At 33.5% G+C, this 8192-nt stretch overlaps 2 pseudogenes; both read left to right on the forward strand.

Annotated features, from left to right (window-relative positions):
• The first annotated feature begins 5371 nt into the window (after nucleotides 1-5371).
• LOC146927366 (uncharacterized) lies at nucleotides 5372-6134 on the forward strand (annotated as a pseudogene).
• A 327-nt stretch (nucleotides 6135-6461) lies between these two features.
• Nucleotides 6462-7165, forward strand: LOC146927367 (uncharacterized; annotated as a pseudogene).
• Nucleotides 7166-8192: the final 1027 nt, after the last annotated feature.

Raw genomic sequence — 8192 nt, forward strand, 5'->3', positions numbered from 1 at the left:
GGGAAGATGTGATATGGGCCAGCAAAAGAGTGGTTGGTACGGTGTTTGAAGGGAAAAAATACCTCTCATTAAACAGCTAATAATGGATGCGGGTTCATATGATTTTTATGTTGTATCGTTAGGTGGAGACAAATTTGTGTTGGGTATTTGTATTGGCTTCATTATTACTAAAACAAATATCCATGTGTTGATGTTGGATACGATGTTCCAACATGTTTTGGCATTTCTACGAGATGTTGGATGTGATGTTCCAACATCCTGGCACGGTTCAGTGTGCCCTATTTTTATGCCTAGATGTACGCGCGCTTTATCTTATTAAGGAATCCACGCCTTTATTTCTTGCTGGCCAAGCAACACGCTATTTGTTCATAATCAACTGTGTTTTTATTCCTAAAGGAGTAACAATATTTTAGGGAATCTTTGGATTTGTTTGGCGGTTCCTAAAGATGTTCATACCTTTTAGTACTTTCTATATTTGTTACTGATTCTTGTTACGTAGATCAGCTGAAGGATCTACATTGTTCTGAAGTCCAACAAGACTTTTTAGCCCATGTTACTTCAGTATATATTCAACACTTCAAGACCTAATTATTCATTCAAGTCGTCATTCAAAAGAATAGCTTTTAGGGTTTTGAGTCATGTTCTTTGTGCTTCTCTTGTATCGTTTGATGCAAGTCTAGGACTGTGTTTTTGTTATTTGTGAGCCTTTCTTGTATCACCTTGATGCAAGCGTAGGACTGTTTATTGAGTTGTAACTTGTTACTACACCAAAGCTTTGAAGCAAGGTAGTAGTTTGTGTTTGAAGGTAACTTCACTATTTTGAGTTGTAATCTCATAATCACAGGAGCTGTGATTGTTTGTGGGATAGTGAGATGAGATCTCAAATCTAGGAGTTCCTAGGTTGAAATCAAGACGGGTAGGTCCTAGGTCTTAAGTTGTAAACGTGGTTTGCTGAGAACTTTAGAATAAGGACTACAGTAGTGGATTTCCTTCCTGACTTGGTAGCCCCTAGAGTAGGTGTGTTTGTCACCAAACTGGGTCAACAAACCTTCTGTGCCATTTACTGTCTTGTCATTTATTTTTACGTATTTTATGTTTGTTAGCATGATGTTTAAACATTAAACTCAACATCCGTTTTCTGTATGCCTGGTGTTGGAACATCACATAGAACATCTTCTAACTAACGCGCTAGAATTTCAATTTGTTTTTGCAATTCTTAGGCTCACAGGAGGTTTTGAGTGTTTTAATGATGTTTCTGATATTTTTAGCCAGTTCTTTAATAATCTTAGTGCTTGGACTCAAAAGACGTTGGTTTATAAGTGAAGGGTGCAGTTACAACTTTATTGTGTTCTGATCCATGCTTGTAATGATTTGTTTTCTAAATTGATTGCCACTTCTAAAGGTCATTTTCAATAGGTTTATTGGATTATGGGGAATAAATTATGTTTTCATTACATTTGCATTATGATATATATTCCCTAATTGGAGGTAATTAATTTTGTCCAAGATATTCAGATTGACCAAAAGTTGTGTGATATAATTTTAGTGGAGGAATTATGTATGGCTTTAGGTGAATATGTTTATTTCCATATGCGGAGCCCGAGAATGGTTATGATAATTTTGTGAATGATGAGGATTATGGGTTGAATGAGGACGATCGTGATGTCGATGCTCTTGTAAAAGAACATCACGAACACACAAAGAGATTGGTGAAGTGAAATCAAATGTTGTGCCAGAAGGTAAAATTTTGTCAGAGGCTCGGTAAAATGGTGAAGACGTAAACTTGGACTTGCAAGTGATACAGACTATTTTTAAGGGAGGTAGGATATGGGAGAAAAGTGAGGTAGCAGAAAATAATGATAATCAAGTGAATATTTAAGAGTGGTAGTGGGAATATGGATCAAGAAGTCATTGTCTCTTCATTCATTTTACCTATGGAAAAGGATCACGGGGGGGGGGGGGGGGGGGGGGTATAACAATTAAGAAGGGACAACAACCTCAATCTTAACACCCCCCCCCCCCACCCACAAACACCAGTGTTAATATGTGTTAGGACCTTGGAGACGAACAATCTTAAAGGAAAGAAAGGTTACGGATAAAAATTCAGTTGAAAAATTTAAACAACCATCTCTTTTGCCCATGCGAAACATTGTGAGGCTTTCCAGTAAAATTAGGAAAACTATGCTCAAGAATATGAAAAGAAATAAAAGAAAGAGGTAGAGAGGTGTGAGGAGTGTATTAATCAATGTTAAAAGGTAATGGAGTTTCGTTGAAAAATGTACATTCCTCTTCTGTATAGATGTGATAAAATTAATATGTTCAATGTGTTTTCCAAGGTGGATGATAAATGAAAAGGTAGTGGTAGGGGATGAAGGTAGTAGGAGGGATAAAGAGTTGAAAGCGAAAGATGTTGAGAAGGGAATAGGTGATGGAGGTAAAGATAAGAGTAGGGGGTCAAGATGAAGATTAACTCTTATAATGTTAGAGGGTTGGTAAAGAGGAAGGAGGTGCAGCTGGTCCTGGAAAAGAGGCCATCGATTTTGTATATTTACGAGAGGAAGATGGAAGTCATAGATGGTTTTTGTGTGTTTATATGTTAGAATTAATTCATTTGTTTTTCTTATTAGTCTTTAGTTGGAGCCTCCGATGGGGTTTTGATGATGTGGGATAGTTCACAAGTGGAAGTGTGGCTGACTATGAGTTTTTATCATGTTCTCATTATTCAAGGTAGATTCCAAAGGAGTGGCAAAGTATATTTTCTTTGCTAATGTCCATGCACCTTGTGATTTGGGTCGTAAATAAGCTATTTAGGCTCTTTTAAGAGGCCTAATTGAGAATCTTCTAAGGGCTAATTGGTATGTATGTGCTAAATTTAATGCCATTCGCCCAGAGAAGGAAAGAAAATGTAGGGGACAACCCCTCGACAGGATAAATTTACTCATTTTTACAACTTTTGTAATGATAGTATGTTAGTTGACCTTTCTCTTTATGGGAAATGGTTTACGTGATTCCATGGTGATGTTTATTCTATTAACTTTCTTGATAAATTCTTGTTGACAGAGGATTGGTGCTTACATTTCCCAAATTGTAACATGGTCGCTTTGGTTCGAGGAATGCATGATCATTTCCATGTTATATTGATTATTGATGAGGAAAATTTGGGACCTATACCATCGTGTATGTTTCAATCCTAGGTTGAATTCCTTAAGTATAAAAAATTTGTTATTGATAAATGGCGTTCTTTCAAGTGGATTGTTTGGTTGGATTCGTCCAAAAGGAGAAATTAAAATTAATCAAAAGAAGGCTTAAAATTGGGCATCAGAACCATTCTTAAATTCTGAAAGATATGAAAGATCATATTTTCTCTCTTGATTTTTAAGGGCAGGATGGAGAATTAAAGGAATCGAATGGTGGAAGAGGTACATTCTCTTACATTTAGCTTGTTTTCTTTGTCTTATATTCATACAAATATGCAAGCACATCAGATAAAGTCTAAACTTAATTGGCTCAAAGAGGATGATGCAATTAAAAAAAATAATAACGAGATTATGTCTAGTAAAAGGAGGATCAATTCTATAATTTCAATCAATGTTAACAATGATCAGGTTGAGGGAGTGGCTAATGTTCGAGGTACAATGTAGGACCGTTTTTTTAATAACTTTTAGGAAAATAATGTGGTGAGACCTAGGATGGATGATTTTAATTAAGACTCTTAGAGCCCGTTTGGTGTGAAGGATAAAGAGATAGGATATGATTAGAATATCCTATCCTGACTCAGTCCGTTGTTTGGTGCACTAATAGGAAATGATAAGTTTAACCTATTTCTAGTCCTATCCTACTCCTCCTTTGTTATTTCGATCCTTATTTTTTGGTTGGTTACGAATCTCATAGGATTAGAAACCTATATCGCATATCAATATTCTTTCACGTTCTACGTTTCAGGATTTTTCATGTATCTCCTCTCTCCTCTCTCTCTCTCTCTCTCTCTCTCTCTCTCTCTCTCTCTCTCAAAACCTTCAAGTATGGCTTTCCTGTTAATCACATCATTGTTCTTCTAATCATTCCTATTTTTTGTTCATATTTTGTGCTTCACGATTGAAGGTTTGATTGAAAAGTTGTAACGATTGACAACAAAATGAATTTTCTAATTGGAAGAAAAAAAACATGTCGATTGAAATACTACATGTAATAGGTTATGCTAATATCGTTTTGATTGAAATTTTTTGTGAGAATGTTGTTATCGAGATGTTGTTTTGTTCACATGATTGACTATATTTTTTGTTTTCATGTGGGGGAGTTTTGGTGTATTATTTTCCTTATGCTAGTTGTGTTGTTGTGTTGTTTTCGGGTGGTTTAGATCCCCCAGTTTTTAGCTTTTTGTGCATTTTTTTGTTTTCACGTGGGATAATTAACATATTATCATTTTGATTATTTGTTTGATTTCTTCGAAGAAAAGTTTGTGTATTTGTTTATTTTAATATTGTCTGAATGGTTATGTGAGTGCTCTTAGAATACTTGTTCCTTTCTATAACTAAAACTGGTTGATTTACAATAACAACTGAACATAATGCTATATCTAACTTTGCAACAATCGTGTTTAGATATGGTTGAACTTTTTTTTCTTTTCAAATTTTAATGATAGTGAGTCATTCTTCAATATGGCTTTATGATTTTTTTTTTTTTGCTTGATTGCCTATTTTGTTGATTTGATTTCTTTCCACTTTTACATGGAAATTTGAATTTATGATGAAACTAAAGGAGCACCGTATTTTGATTTATTTTACCATTAATTATTTCAATGTTGCATACTTTTTGATAGTCGGTTGTGTTTTTATGATTGATAATTTGGTAATATCATAGGAAAGGAATTTGAGAACAGCATGCAACAAACCAACAATCAAAAGAGAGATCGTAGACAATAGTCTGAATTAGAGGATGAAGGCAATTCAAATCATATACCCTAAAAAAATTTGAGACAAAGTTGGAAGAGATGTTTTCTGGATGTGGAGTTAAGGTAAAACTGCATATTGAATCGAGTATGAACAGACTAAGGATACTTTATTAAATAATTCAGGCTAAATTGCTATTTTCGTCCCTTAACTATTTAATTAGTATCAATTTGGTCCCATAATTAAAATTTGTTCCGTTTTGGTATTTTAAGTTTATCTCTGTTACACATTTTGGTCATTTGCGTTAGTTTAATTAAAAAAAAATGTCAAGGTTCTTCCCTTCTTCTTCATATTCATATCATCTCCATCAACCTTCAACAAAAAAATTCCAGAAAATATACACTGGAAAATAATTTTCAGGTACGATAAAATAAAGTAAGAAAGAGGATGGTAAGAAATTGGGTAAGTTTTTTTTGTAGACACAAAGTTACCAAGGAAATTGGAAGAACAAAAATCGAATATGGAAGATCCATACGAATCCTTTCGCATATCCACTTCCCAAGAAGGACTTCTCAACAGCGTCCCCTTCGTCGGAGACACTCTCACTTCACCCTGCAACTGCAACAACCACCACCACCATGACGCCACTGCTGAGATCATCCCTCCAACATCATCCACTCTCCTTATCATTCCCTTCTCCACTCCAGACCCAGCACGTCGATAACCAAGTTTTTCACACTCTGTCGGAGGACCCATCTTCCTTTATTAATGTTCCTCACTGTGAGTTTAATCAAGCTGTTATTGATGTTGATGATGTTTCTCAAATGTTCGTTAACTTCTCTGGGTTTGAAAATCACATTCTTTTGAGGAAGATCGATTCAGTGAGTTTTATGAGATTCATCTCGATGAATTTTGTGTTTTGGATGGGCAATTTCTGATTTTGATAAGGCTCCCATGAAAAAGTTGAAATTAGGGTTTGATCATTTGAGAGTTGAATCATAGAATGTTGAGCAGGATTATAATGAATTCAGAAATTTTGAAAACGAAATTTCTTATTTTCATGAGGAAAATTTGAAATTAATGTTTGATTCTTTGGAGAAAAATGTTGAAACCTAACAAGTTGAAAGGGGGTCTGGGAAGGATAAGAAGAAGCAGACGTTTACTGTTTTTGATGTGTTGAAAGTTCTTGTGGAGAGTGCTGTTAAAGAAGATGATGGTCTTATTGTGTTGATGGAGATGATATGAAGATTTTTCTAGAATCTTTTTGTTTTTCTGGAATTTTTCTAGGATTTTTTTTGTTGAAAGTTGGAGATGAAATGAAGGTTTTTCTAATTTTTTTTCTGGAATTTTTCTGGGATTTTTTTTGTTGAAGGTTGATGTAGATGATATGAAGATGAAGAAAAGGGGAAGAACCTTAACGTTTTTTTTAATAAATCTAATGGAAAAGACCAAAATGTGTAATAGAGATAAACTTAAAATACCAAACCGGAACAAATTTTAAGTATGGGACCAAAACGATACTAATTAAATAGTTAAGGGACGAAAATATCAATTTAGCCAATAATTTATGATATGTTAAACAAAAATGGATTTGGTTGGAATGAAGAGAAACAAATGATTAAGGTGGAGAGTAATTAAGTTTGGAAGGAACATGTAAAGGTTAGTGTTTATTAATATTTTTTTAATGTTTTAGTTTGCTCATTTTGATTACTTTATATATTTTTTATTCTTGTGTATAGTCACCCAAATGCAAAAGATTATAAGTCTGCTTTAACCCCACTTTTTGACAAACTTGGTCATGCTTTTGAAAAAGATCATGCTACTGGTAAAGGTGCTGCTCCTTTTGTTAACAATGTTATAAACAACAACAACAACAACAACTTAATGGAAAGGAGAATGAAGAAGAAATCTCAGAGTCGCCTTCTATTAATCAATCTAAAAGAAAAATTGACCAAATGAAAAGCCAATCCAGAAAAAGAAACAAAGGAGTAAATATAATTGCTCATAGTATATTTGAGTTAGGAAAGACTTTCAGGAGTTTAATTGAAAAAAGCTCAGAACGATTGTGTGAAGCTGCAAATCATCTAGGTTTCGACAAATACGTGATTGATGATTCCATAAATGTTATCGCAGAATTTGAGAAAACAGAGTTAACAGAACAAATTTGTTTTGTTGCTTCTAATAACATTTTATTGGTGCCACATCGTCTTCACATATTCTGGAGTTATGCTAATGTTGATGATGGTATTGCCTTTGTGAAGTCATTGGCGCAATAATTTTTGTATTGTTTGATGAAAATATTTGACAATATTTTGTTGCTTTGCCATTTTTTGTTGCATCTATTTTATTGCTACTTATCTGTATGACAATTTAAAGTTGATACAAGTTTCATTTTGACGAAATATTTATTTATTTTTATTTACTTATTTTAGTGGTACTTTTGTGTTTGAATATTTTAATTTTAGTAGTGCCCATAAATTAATTTTTTATTTTTTTTGCAAATATATGAAATTATTTCATTTTTTAATATTTTTTACTGACAATTTAAAATATGAAAATAGTTTTTTCATAAAAAACATGTATTTGTTTTACAAGGATAACTTTGTAATTTAAATATAATAGGTTTTTTTATCGTGTCAATAGCAAATGGGCTTCAAACACAAGATAGAATAAAATAATGCTATCATGCAACTTTCTTGTGTACACCAAACGTATGATACGGTCATGTTTATCATGTCCCTATCAAATCATATCCTTATCCAACTTTATATCTTATCATGTGTATCAAACGGGCTCTTAGTGTTTTAAATTAGTAAGGGAGATTTCATTAAATTGTTTTGTGAGGAGGAGGTTAGATAGGCTGTCCGGGATTGTGATACCATTAAAAGTCTTGGACTGTAAGGTATTATTGAATTTACCAAGGACTTTTTAGTTGAGATTAAAGGTGAAGTGTTGCATTTTTTATCAAAGTTTCATCGGTATTGTAAATTGGCAAGAGGGCTAAATTGTAGATTTTAAGTTTCAATTCAAAAGACTGATAGTTTGAAATATTTTAGACCCATTTCTAATGTTGGGTGCAAGTATAAAGTCTTGGCTAAGGTGTTGGTTAATCGCCTTAGGAAGATCATTGGTGGAGGTGCGAAACACACAAGAAAGTGAGGTTTGAATTGTGTTGGTCTCTTTTTGAATTTCTTTTTAATTGAAGGTAAAAGCTGAAAGTAAAGAGATAAAGGAGAAGAGAAGGCACAATAAATTTATTTTGATTCACTCAATAATACTTGGCTAATCGTTTCTCCTCGCACT

Source organism: Medicago sativa, chromosome 4 (genome assembly GCF_051527215.1).
Source record: "Medicago sativa cultivar Bolivia chromosome 4, Bolivia_mono, whole genome shotgun sequence".
Taxonomy (NCBI): Eukaryota; Viridiplantae; Streptophyta; class Magnoliopsida; order Fabales; family Fabaceae; genus Medicago; species Medicago sativa.